General features: G+C 33.1%; 1 protein-coding gene across 1 annotated transcript in view; it reads right to left on the bottom strand.

The window, feature by feature from the left end:
* The window catches only part of SPMIP7 (sperm microtubule inner protein 7), an 80,484-nt gene that overhangs the window by 26,757 nt on the left and 40,019 nt on the right, over window positions 1–13,708 (bottom strand). The gene's annotated exons all lie outside the window — the stretch shown is intronic.

The following is a 13,708-nucleotide window of genomic DNA, read 5'->3' as shown; positions in this document are numbered from 1 at the left end:
GTCCTTCCCTAGTACTATTTCTTTTTCACTAGAGTATGTTCCCCTGAGGCACAATTTTGTTTTGTTTGTGGGGAAAATCTGGAGGGCTTGGAACTTTCTGATTTACTTTGCCATCTTCCCAGAATTCTCCCCTAATTTTTTTCTTTAAAAGTTAGGTATCACATTGCTGGTGGAGTTGCGAAAGAATCCAGCCATTCTGGAGAGCAATCTGGAATTATGCCCAAAAAGTTATCAAACTGTGCATACCCTTTGACCCAGCAGCGCTACTACTGGGATTATATCCCAAAGAAATACTAAAGAGCAGAAAGAGACATATATGTGCCAAAATGTTTGTGGCAGCTCTTTTTGTTGTAGCTAGAAACTGGAAGATGAATGGATGTCCATCAGTTGGAGAATGGTTGGGTAAATTGTGGTATATGAAGGTTATGGAATATTATTGCTCTGTAAGAAATGACCAGCAGGAGGAATACAGAGAGGCCTGGAGAGACTTAAATCAACTGATGCTGAGTGAAATGAGCAGAACCAGAAGATCACTGTACACTTCAACAACAATACTGTATGAGGATGTATTCTGATGGAAGTGGAAATCTTCAACATAAAGAAGATCCAACTCACTTCCAGTTGATCAATGATGGACAGAGGTAGCTACACCCAGAGAAGAAACACTGGGAAGTGAATGTAAATTGTTAGCACTAATATCTGTCTGCCCAGGTTGCATGTACCTTTGGCTTCTAATGTTTATTGTGCAATAAGAAAATGATATTCACACACATATATTGTACCTAGACTATATTGTAACACATGTAAAATGTATGGGATTGCCTGTCATCGGGGGGAGGGAATAGAGGGAGGGGGGGATAATTTGGAAAAATGAATACAAGGGATAATATTATAAAAAATGTATATATAATAAAAAATTATTAAAAGAAAAAAAAGTTAGGTATCATGCTATTAGATGTGTATACAGTCAACACAGATGTTTTATTAATGAGTCTTTTAATCAAAATATAGTTTTCAAACTTATCTTTCTTAAAATGCTTTCAAATCTGAAGCCGTAACTATAGCTTCTGATTTTTTGCAATCAGCTGGTGCATAATTCTCCCTGCTCCCAAACATGTCATTTTAAATAGTTTAATAGAAGGATGTAGTATATTTCTGTTAAAGGTATGTTTTCTATGTAGGCAACCTATTTTGGGGGTTCTCTATTTTCATTCCATTTGCATCCCATTTTGTTTCTTCAAGAAAATTCAGTCTATTGGTGTTCAAGATTATGTATACACCTGATCACATCCTGATGGAGAGAGCAAGAAAAAATAAATTTTCCAGTTCAGATCTCCCTAGAGAAAGACAGAGAGGTCTGTGAACAAAGGTGGACCAGAATCATGCGCCCAGAGTAGGTAATGTATCAAGGGAAGAAGAGGTCCTAGATATATACTCACTGGAGCTATACAAACTGCAATAGAGACATGTCCAAATTATCATCTTAACCACCCATTCTTTAGTGGGCACAGATGCAAGGTGAACTGAGAAATGAACCTAGTGGTAGCATAGTGGTAGGCCAATGGTGCACCAAAAGAGGGGAAAATTTAGAAGCCAGTATCAGCAGTAATGCAATTCAGAACCCAGGTGGAAAAGAGAATCTTATTTCTTGCTTGTAATCTAACCTGCAGAACTATAACTTCCAGAAAGCAGCAACAAGATTAAAACTTTCTTCCAGATCCAATTCTTAACGTGAAACAAGAAAATTGGAGTTACACACACATATATTGTATCTAGGTTATACTGTAACACATGTAAAATGTATGGGATTGCCTGTCATCAAGGGGAGGGAGTAGAGGGAAGGAGAGGAAAATTTGGAAAAATGAATACGAGGGATAATGTTATACAAAAAAAAAAAAAATTACTCATGCATATGTACTGTCAAAAAAAAATTTATAATTATAAAATTAAAAAAAAAAAACAAAAACTTTCTTCCAGAAGTACTATCCTTCCTGACTGGTCTAAAATTAGGAAATAGCTTAGAAGAATTAGCAAAAAAAAAAAAAAAAAAAAAGGAATTCCAATATTAGGAAAGATCAAGAACTGAATCTGAAAGAAAAAAATAATTCAAAAGCACCTGTAAATAAAACCTCAGAGAAAAACATAGCCCACACAAAAATTCAGTGGAAATTCCTTAAAAGGATGAAAAGTTAAGGAAGAGTTAAATTTTAAAAAATAAATGAAATGAGAATATTTGAGGAAAAAATGGAAAAGAAATGAATGCTATGTAAGAAAGAATAGAAAAGGAAATGAATAACTTGTAATAAGAGGTATAAAATCTTGCTCAAGCAACAAACTCTGAAAACTAGAATGGGTCAAACAGAAACCAGCGACTCATGAAACAATATTAAAACAAAGAAAAATATCAAAATAATAGAAGAAAATTGAAGGTATTTCACAGCAAAAACAAATGATCTGGGAAACAGATTAAGGATAAAAAAATTAAAAATCCTCATATCATGTAAATACCATAAGCAAAAGAAAACTCAGACATCCTATTTCAATAAATCTGAAAATAAAATTGCCCAGATATGTCTCTTAGAACTAGAGGCTGAAAAGAATATAGAAAGAATCAAACATCACCTTCTATAAGAAAACCTCAAATGAAAACTTCAATATAGTGAAATTCAGAATTTTAGGTCAAATCAAAAATACTCGAAACAGCCAGAAAAGAATTCAAGTACTGAGGCTTCACAGTCAGCATTGCACATAATTTAGTAACTACTACGATAAGGGAGAAGAAAGAATATGGGCTTAGAGCCCAAAATAACTCAGCCAGAAAAACTGAGTATAGTGCTATAGATAAAATAGACTTTTGACAAAGGAGAAGACTTTCAAGCATTTCTTTCTGATGAAAAGAACAAAGATATAGAAAACTTGAAGCTTAAACACAACATATAAGAGAATATAAAATGGTAAATATGAATGAACAATGATAAAGAACTAAGCAAAGACAAACTATTTAAAAATAGAAATTTTTTTTAAAGTTACATGTGTCTGGGGCAGCTAGGTGGCACAGTGGATAAAGCACCAGCCTTGAATTCCTAGCTGTGTGACCCTGGGTAAGTAACTTAACCCCAGCCTCAGGAGAAAAAAAAAAAAAAAAAGTTACATGTGTCTTCTCTGAACCCTATCACCATCAAGCTTGATAGAGTCCAATTAGGCAAGATCTGGAATGGTTCTGTTATGTCTTGATAATTTTAAGAAAAGGATATAGAGAGGAAGAGGATACACTTAGTGGAGGGGAAAGTTAAGGGTAAGAAAGTTAGGAGAAATGATCCAAGTCAAGGTGTACAAATAGACATTTATACTATCAAGAAGTAAGGGACTGAGGGAAATGGCTGCCACTTGAACCTCACTTTAATATGAACTGGTTAAAGGAAAGAAAAACACACACTCAAATTTGGGTACAGAAATATAATTCACTCAACAGAGAAATGAGAGAGAAAGGAACAAAACAGGCAGGGAGAATTTGAGAGAGGATAGATTAAGAGAATGATTAGTTCTAAGAAGAACAAACTCTAAGGATACATAAAAGTGTGTACAGCTCTCTAAGGTGACAAAAATAGTAATATGAGAGGGGGTCCACAATGGACGAACAAGTTATTATGTGTAACTGTTATGGAATACTATGACTGATCTCTTAACAGAGTAATGATCAATAGTGGTTTCAAAGGACTGATGATGAAAGATATTATCATCCACATAGCATAGAGACAAATGACTCAGAATGCAGAATAATACATCTGCTTTTGGACATGGACAATATGGAAATTTGTTTTGATAACTATGCATTGTTGTTGCGTTGTTCTTATGTTCTCAATTAGGGCAGGGGCCAAGGAAGGAAATTTGGAGATGCAAGTAAAATTTACTGGGAAATGGCAGTTAAGTTTTTTCTTTACATGTTTTGAGTTTCTTCATGCTCTCCCCAATGGTTCTATCAATATTAGGTTGCAAAGTTTTCCACCTTCTTTTAGCTGAAGTGTCTTTTATCTTGTTTTGCTACTTGCTATCTCATTTCTATTTTCCAAAGCAGGGGTTTTATCACTCATTCTATGGTTTTATTCAAGTTTTCTATTGCCAAATTCATGATTTAGTCTTATCCTGCTTTTTTCCTGAATCACCCTTTTTACAGATATCAGATCTTTTTTTTTTTTTTAAGTAAAAAATTCATACCCAATCCTCTTTAATTTCCTTTAAAAGAATTTTAAATATAACTTAATATGTCATTACAGGCCTTTTATGTGGATTGACTATAATTAGTTATTTTCACTTTTCAGTGACTTTTTGAGATCTTTAACTTATAATATGTATTCATCATATTATAGGTTTTCTGCTCACTCATTTCCTTATTTCTTCCTTTTCCTTTTTCGAGATTCTTATCCATATCTTATGATGATATCTAGCTATACCTACTTCTCCTTTCCCTTTTCTTTTTTAAAAAATTTTATTTGTAGATATTTCTAGCTATTCATGCAAATGATATGAAAATCCAGATCTTTACAACTTCTTCTCTGCTACTTTGCTTGAATCAGGAAATCCATACTATATTGAGTTCCTTATCAAGGTATAAGTGAAAATTTGAAGGAAAAAACTATGTCATCTTGAAATCTGTAATAGATAATAGATTGTGCAGTGAATAGAATGGCAAGTCTGTTTCAGAAAGACTCATCTTTGTGAATTCAAATCCAACTTCACTTTCTAGTGGGACCTGAGCAAGTCATTTAACCCCATTTCCCTTATGTTAAATGGGTTGGAGAAGAAAATGGAAAACTGGTATCTTTGCCAAGAAAACTTCAATGATGTAATAAAGAGTCAGCAATGATTGAAAAAAAAAAAAGACTGAATAACAAAAAGGGAAATGCTAGACTTGAGTCTGAAGTGGAGAACAGATTTCGAAAAGTACAAAGAAAGGTTCCCTTAGGATCTCATTATCTAAAGTTCCATATAGAAGGGATGGCATGTTCTCCAGAACAAAATTTTAAGGACACCAATACAAATGATTATGAGGAAGAAGCCACAGGAAGCTATCTGAAGAAGGATACAGCAATGGAAATCTCATAAATCAATTTGGATTTTAAATGAAAAATAAATGGCAATGGCAAATAACTGAAGTGAATTAGAAAGGGAGGCATAGTCCTATAATAATATCAGATAAACTAAAGCTCAGAATGAACTGAGGCTGATGATGAATGTTAAATATAATGAAAACAAAGTGTTTTCTTTTAGCTATATAGTAAAAATATGTCTAATTTTGCTTTCATGTAATAGACATTTATTAGATCTCTTCTTAGTGTTATCTTTCTTAGAATAAAAGCTCACTTGCATTATTACATTCAGGTTTGATATGACATTTGATCCTCTTGATCATGTCTGATCTTTGAATGTAGTACTAATCATCGAACACATTACCTAGGATATAATCCAGATGTATTTCTATACATGGGCAGAGGATAATGGGATAATATATCTTTTAAAAAAGCCTAAAATCCCATTTTTAGTTGTTTTTTTGCGTCATATTACTCTATTGTTCATGTTTTCCTTTCTAATGAAATCCTCTCTTGCCATGTTTCTCATTTTGCCTGTGTTTGTTTTTTTGTTTGTTTGTTTTCTAATAAGCTAGAACAGAAATATTCAATGGGAAAATGAAACAGAAGAAAAATGAAAAGGCAGGAAAAGAGCATTAAAGCTGTGAAGGAGTTCATGTCATCAAGTCCAGATAACTAGATTCCAGGATATTGTTGGGGGATAATTTTAAAAGGATGACCTCTGAGATTCTTTGTAATTTTGAGATCTGGTGATTCTGTGCAATGATGACCAGGCATCTTTTGAAAAGTACCACTATTTCCGGGGGAATTGTAAAACGATCCTTGCTTTAGAGAATAGTGAATAAAGTAATTAAAAATGAACCACCAAAAAGAGTAAGAGAAATAGAAAGAGTGAATCAAAATTATCAATTTTCTTGATACTAATATGCTGGCTAGACTCAAACACCCCTGCCTAATATACAGTAGTGACAAATCTGAGACCAATTTACAAATAGAAAAGGAACATTAATCAAATGACTTCTTAGGAAAAAGTTTGAGGAGAAATCATGAAATGTTTTATGTCAAGACCAAATTTCAAGACCAAAATAATAAATACTAATAAAGAAAAGAGGATCTGGTTGTTTTTTTTTTTTTTTTAGGAAACTTTGCAACCTTGGAGGACATCTAGTGCCCAACCTGATAATCACAAGTTTAACATATTCAGACTTGTGTTCTGTTCCCAAATATAATCCACAAAGAACTTAACTTTCTTCTTTCAAAATAGCACATTGTCAGATTGATAATGTAATTGAATGATGTTAAACTTGAATAGTAAATTAATTCTAGAGCATTTAACATATAATAAAGTGGTCCTAGAAATGTGATCATTTTAATAATTAAAATGGCCTACAGGAATGTTTCTTCAGTGTTTAATTCTTTAGCAAAAATGAATTTGAGAACTATTTATTTGTAGTGTTTCCATATTAGGTACAGATCAGATTGTCATTTTATTTTATAAAATAAAATATGTATTTGTGAGGAAAAATACACTTACTAAATTGTTATGTATCTTGAATATTTTACTTCTAAGGCAGATTTTAATATGTTGCTTTAAAACAGCTATGGATCAACATGTTTCTTGAAAGTAATTGCCTTTATAAAATGATGAAAATTTTTGTGAGTAATGATGTGTGTATTATGTATCCTTTCTACAATTTAAAAAATATACAGATATATAAATTAATCTAAATCAAATAAGTTGAGCCTCTAAGTCACATAATAGGAAAGCTTCCAGGGAAACAAAACATTTTAAACATTTTAAAAGAAAACAATTATCATAATTTTAAGCCTTCAGAGCATACCTTCAATTTAATATCCTGCAGTTGAAATTGCAATTTCTTTCCATAGATGCATGAAATTATATTGTTCTCTTTTAAATATTTTTACAGAAGTATATTCTGACAATGTATTCTACAATCTTTGCAGTGGGAGTAGAGATGCGGGTGGGTGGGATGTTAAGGTTCCAGACCTGTTTTGTCAAAGACAATTTCTGGGGTGGAAACTCCTCCAATGCAGATTATAGCCTTGGATGTTTGCATGGGACACTTGCCTAGGGTCCCACATAATATATATGTCAGAAAGAAGGCTTGAACCTGTCCTGACTTTGAATCCAGAACTCTTTGTTCTGTGCTATGCTGTCCCTGTTTAATATTGGAATCACCCTGAATAAATGAATGATGAATGAATGGGAAAAAATGTGTTATGACCTTTGTAGTAAGTAATATGGAGGCAAATAAAAAAATAATATAATCCCTGCTCTCAAGATGATTGTTCTAATACAGGGAAACAATATAGGAAGTTTCAGCAGCAAGTCAGATGGAAAGGTCCAGTGGTACTTTGGGTACATAGGCAAAGCAAATGTTAATAAATCTTCTTTAATGTCATATCCACTGATAAGTGTATAAAGTATTCAGGGAAGACTAGCATCTGTGCTGTTTGCTAAGCCCTTTAGAGGACTGTTCATGCAACTTAAGTATCTACCTGGTTCCAAGAAGATATAGCATGCGCAGTGGTTACACTTTGGTAAACTGTTTCAGCAGATGGACTTAATCAAGTTGAAGGTAACTGACAGGCTTCAAATCTGTCAGAGAATTAAGGGGATGTCTATCTCAAGCATGTGAAGACTCTCTCTGGTAGAATGGGCAGCTAAGAATAATTTTTCCAAAAGCCATGAAAATGGCTGAACTAGGTGTTATGGTATGCCTAGAGTTTGGCCAGGCATCAAAAACACCAAGATTATCCTGCATCCTGGACCATTGCATTGACTTTTGTCTGGCCAATAGACCTTAATGAATTAAGAAGAAAGTGTGATGCTGATGACTACACAATTCTTCTTTACTTAAATCCAATTCATATTCAAAACAAAACATCACCAGTGATATCACTGGTCCTTTTCAAAATGTAGGACAAACAATATCTATTGATTAAACTCCATCTCTTTCTAATATTGTGCTATTTGACAATGGCATGTACTTTGAAAAGGACTTTTCCACATCATCTGTAGTCTGGGCTTCCAGAAGATAGGGACTATAGCACTTATAGGGTCAGTTGCCAAGTTGGACCTCAACAAATGAAGAATAGGTTTCAGAACAGTTGGAAGCAAGAATGGTAGCACTGGTTTTCTGGGACTTTTTGGAGCAGGGTCCATGTACCCAGTGGATTCTGAGGAGACATGGTAATTAAGGTGGTGGTTCATTTTCTCCTGCTTCCACAAAATACTCTATCAAGACTAACAGATATTTATGAGGAAAAAAACCCATAAAATAATAAATATATACTGAATATCTACTATGTGGTGGGAAGGCAGTGTTAGGTCCTAAGATTTTTATATAAAGCCAGATATACTCCAATTTAGAAATTATGTCAAGTAGAAAGTCAGTATTAGAAGTGACAATCAGATCCATATCTTTAACTATTATTTTAATATTCTATCAAAGGCTTAAAACTATTTCTCTAACATGAGACACCTTTCTTCCTCTTATTATATAGTGAATGAATATTTTCCCAAGTAAGTTGTATGTTTTCCTCTAGTTATTATTTTGTAATTCTTCAAAGCTTCAAAATGCTAAATGATAGGCATTAATTAATTAACAGTCATTTGTTAAGTGTGTATTATGTGTCACAAATACCTCAATTGAAGCAATGCTTTTTTCCCCCTGAGATAATTGGGGTTAAATGACTTGCCCAGGGTCACACAGCTAGGAAGTGGTTTGAGGATAGATTTGAACTCGGGTCCTCCTGAATTCAGGGCTAGTGCTCTATCCACTGCACCATCTAGCTGCCCCTGCAATACTTATTTTTAAGGAATTTATATTCTATCAGGAGAGACAAGTACACATATAAGTATGCAGACACATGAAATATACATGCACACGCATATGTACATCCAGACAAATAGTAAGTAAGTATGATATACTTAGGAAGAAAGGGCATTAAAATTAGGGAATCCAGATAGGCTGCTTATGAAAGGTGCTGTTTGAGTAGCATCTTGAAGGAAGAGAGGAATTTTAAGGCAGAAGTGAGGGAAGAATGCATTCCAGATATGGAGAATGGATGAACAATGAGAGTCACTGAAACGGCAGAGTTCTGTGTATGAGAAAGAAAGAAAAGGTGAATTTGGATGGACTGTTGAAGCCAAGAAGAAGAAGAATATACAGTAAGTCTGAAAAAAATAAGCAAGTACTAGGAATAGAAGAGCTTTAAAAGTCAAATAAAGGAGTTTTGATTTATCCAAAAGGCAAAAGGGAGTCACTGGGAGTTTGTTGACAGTAAAATCATAGACAACTTTATGAAGAATGGTGTAGAGTAGGGAAGGAATTGATACAGGGAGACCAATTAAGGAACTATTGTAATAGTCTAATAGGACTAATAATCATTAGTATAAGGGATATAAATAATAAATAGGTTACATTTTGTAGCAGATCTGTTGTAAACTAGAAATGGAAATGGTTCGTGTCAGTCTTATGTCTGTCTTTCTTCCTTCCCCAACAAAAATCAAGTTGTTCTAAATCTTGACCTTTCTGTAACATGGTATCCTTAATGGTAAAAATGTATATAAAAATACTCATCATTACCTTTTTCACAGGGTTGGTATATAAATTAGTTGAAATGCTAATTTGAAGGATAATGAATATTTACAAAAAATATAAATTGCCCAATTAACAATAAATAGAATACTTAAATTACCCTATCTTAGAAGAAGAAATTGTATAAATGAACTCCTTAAACCCAGTGATGTAGCTGAGGCAGCAAATGATGTAGTTGTAATCACTGAATGATGTGCTTTAGGAGAGCACTAAAAATTGGAGTTCAGTCACATGAAAAATTCACAATAGCCATTCTCTTTGGTGTAGTAGGGGGATGAGAAAAGAGATACTATGAAGTATGGTGGGGTTGGGGAAAGAGACACCATTTGGCATGGGGGAAGAGTGAAGGGAAAAATCACCACAAGGTAGAGTGTCATGGTGGATTGACCCAAAGAAATTCAGCAAAGATGGTGTGAGTCATAGACAGATTTATAAGGGACATTTAACCTCACAGACATGACTGGGATTTCTGTCAGGACATAGCTGGGCTGACCACAATCTCCATAGAGGATGGACCTCAGAGGTTTAACATAATTTATATTTTTTTGGTTGGACACAATAAAGTGGGGCTATAAGATTAAAGTGATTCCAATCAGTGCCCTTTCCTTTTTGCCTCAAAGCAATACTTCAGCTTTTCTATACCAATCACAGGACCTTATCACCAGGACCAAATGTATTCACAAAGGAACTCTATTAAATATTTAAAGACCATTTCATTCCAATATTAAAAATAAAGAAAAATAGATGGAGTCCTCCCAAATTCCTTAATAACACAAATAAGGTGTTGATACTAAACTAGGAAAAGCAAGACTAAAGAAATAAAACTAAAGATCAATTTCTCTAATGAAAAGTGCTGCAAAAAATTTAAATAGAATATTAGCAAGAACATTTCACCAATTTACAAGGTTCATAAACTATATCAGGTGGGATTTATACCAAAAAATCAAGGCTAGTTGAAAAGTTATCCACATAATTGACACATCAATAGCAAAAACAACAAAATTATATGATTATCTCAATAAATAGAAAAAAAATATTTTGACAAATAGAATTCATCCCTATTAAAAATAGTAGAAAGTCAAGAAATAAATGGATCTTTCCTTAAAATAAGAAGAAGATTCTATCTAAAACCATCAACAAGTATTATTTATAGTGGGCAAGGAACTGAAAATCTTCCCCATAAGATCAAGGTGAATCAATGTCCATTATCACCATTTATTCAATGTTGTGCTCGAAATGCTAGGCAGAGCAATAAGAAAAGGAAACTGAAAGAATTAGCATAGGCAATAAAGAAACAAAATGAACACTCTTTGTAGATATGATAATATATTTAGGGAACCTAAAATAGTCAACTAAAAAACTAATCAAAATAATAACAACTTCAGCTAAATTGCAGTTATAAAATAAACCCACTTAAATCATCAGTTTTTTTTTTTATATTACCAATAAAACCTTGCAGCAAGAGATAGAAAAAGAAATTTCATTTCAAAATAATTATATGCAATATGAAATAGTTGGGAGTCTGTGTGCCAAAACCCCCCTATGAACTATATGTACACAATTTCAAATTTCACACAGATTCAGATCTAAACAAGTGGAAAAATATCAATTGCTCATGAAAAACCAAGTCTATATTTTAAAAATTATAATTCTACCTAAATGGATTTACTTATTCCATGCCATACTAATCAAACTACCAAAATTATTTTATAGAGCTGGACAAAATACTAACAAAATTAATCTGATTTCCACTAATATGAATCACTATTGATCAGAGAAATGAAAATTAAGACAACTCTGAGATACCACTACACACCTGTTAGATTGGCTAAGATGACAGGAACAAATAACAATGAATGTTGGAGGGGAAGTGGGAAAACTGGGACACTGATGCATTGTTGGTGGAGTTGTAAAAGAATCCAACTATTCTGGAGAGCAATCTGGAATTATGCCTAAAAAGTTATCAAAATGTGCATACCCTTTGACCCAGCAGTGCTGCTACTGGGCTTATATCCCAAGGAACTACTAAATTTTGTGCCAAAATGTTTGTGGCAGCCCTTTTCATAGTGGCTAGAAACTGGAAAATGAATGGATGTCCATCAATTGGAGAATGGTTGGGTAAATTATGGCATATGAATGTTATGGAATATTATTGTTCTGCAAGAAATGACCAGCAGGAGGAATACAGAGAGGCTTGGAGAGACTTACATCAACTGATGCTGAGTGAAACGAGCAGAACTAGGGGATCATTATACACTTCAACAATGATACTGTATGAGGATGTATGCTGATGGAAGTGGATATCTTCAACATTGAGAAGAGCTAATCCAATTCCAATTGATCAATGATGGACAGAATCAGCTACATCCAGAAAAGAAACACTGGGAAATGAGTATAAACTGTGCGCATTGTTTTTTGTTTTGTTTTGTTTCTCTTCCCAGATTATTTTTACCTTGCAAATACAATCCTTCCTTTGCAACAATAACAACAAAATTTGGTTCTGCACATATATATTGTACCTAGGATATACTATAAGATATTTAATATGTATGGGAATGCCTGCCATCTGGGGGAGGGGGTGGAGGGAAGGAGGGGAAAAACTCGGAACAGAAGGGAGTACAAGGGATAAAGTTGTTAAAAAAAAAAAAATTACCTATGCATATGTACTGTCAAAGAAAATGTTATAATTATAAAAATTAATTTAAAAATAATTTAAAAAATAAATATGTCCAAAAAAATTCATTTGAAAGAAGTCAAGAATATCCAAGGAATTAATGAAAAAAAAAAAAAAAACAACATGAAGGAAAGTGGCCTACTAGTACTGGATTTCAAACAGTATTACAAAGTGATAATCATCAAAACAATTTGGTACTGCCTAAGAAATGAGTTGTATATCAATGGATAGATTAAGTACACAATAAACAGGAGTAAATGCCCATAGTAAGCTAGTGTATAATAAATGCAAAGATCCAAGCCTTTAGGATAAAAACTCACTATATGACAAAAATTGCTGAGGAAAGTAGGAAAACAATATGGCACAAATTAAATATGGATCAACAACTTATCTTAAATGCTAAAATAAATCAAATGGGAACATGATTTAGACATAAAGGCTGATATCAAAAGCAAATTGGGAGTACATAAAGTAATTCAAAGTTTCTTAAACTGTATGTTGTAATTTTAGGGGTTTGTAACTAAATGTGAGGGAGATGCAAAATTATGACTTATCAGTAAATATTTAATTGGCATATTTATTTTTATTTATATTTTATATGTGGAGAGCTGCAAAATTATGACTTATTATCAGTAAATATTTGATTGGCATATTATATTTTATATATATTATACATCAAGTGTCATGTTTATTTTACCACACTAGCAAAGATATCACACCATTCTTTAGATGTAAAAAATGTCATTGTGGACCTTGTTCTTCTCCAAATCATCTCCCTCCTCCATCAGCAACAACATTCTTTTGCAATGTCTTGTTTTTAAAATAGTTTTCATATAGGTGTGTGGGATCATACATTTTTACATTTAAAAGAACCTTAGAGATCTTTAGGCACAGATTTCCATTTTACAGATGATAAAGATGAGTTTGCAATTGAGTATATGTACTAAGTAGAATTATAATTTGAACACAGATTCCTTAATTCTAAATTCTAAGAGAAAGGGTGGCATAGTATGTAGAATTTAGAGTGCTTATGGTCTGGTTCAAAACTTGTCTCTTACTCATATAGGCTCTGTGATTCTGGGCAAGTCACTCAATCTCTCAGTGCCCCTAGGTGAATTTTATAAGAACAAAAATCTTGAAATAGGTACATTGGTTTTAACATCAGGAGTTGCCTATTGAGATGGAATTACAGTATCTGTACCCAAATTTCCAAATTCAGTACTCTGCAAGCACATGTCTTTCTCAGCAATAGAACCATTTTTTCATTTATAACTAAATTAATCATTAATTTCCAGCATTAGTGAATGTCCATTTTTATAAAC

Source organism: Sminthopsis crassicaudata, chromosome 1, assembly GCF_048593235.1.
Source record: "Sminthopsis crassicaudata isolate SCR6 chromosome 1, ASM4859323v1, whole genome shotgun sequence".
NCBI classification, from domain to species: Eukaryota; Metazoa; Chordata; class Mammalia; order Dasyuromorphia; family Dasyuridae; genus Sminthopsis; species Sminthopsis crassicaudata.
The sequence above is the reverse complement of the archived record's forward strand: the minus strand, read 5'-3'. Positions and strand labels throughout refer to the sequence as shown.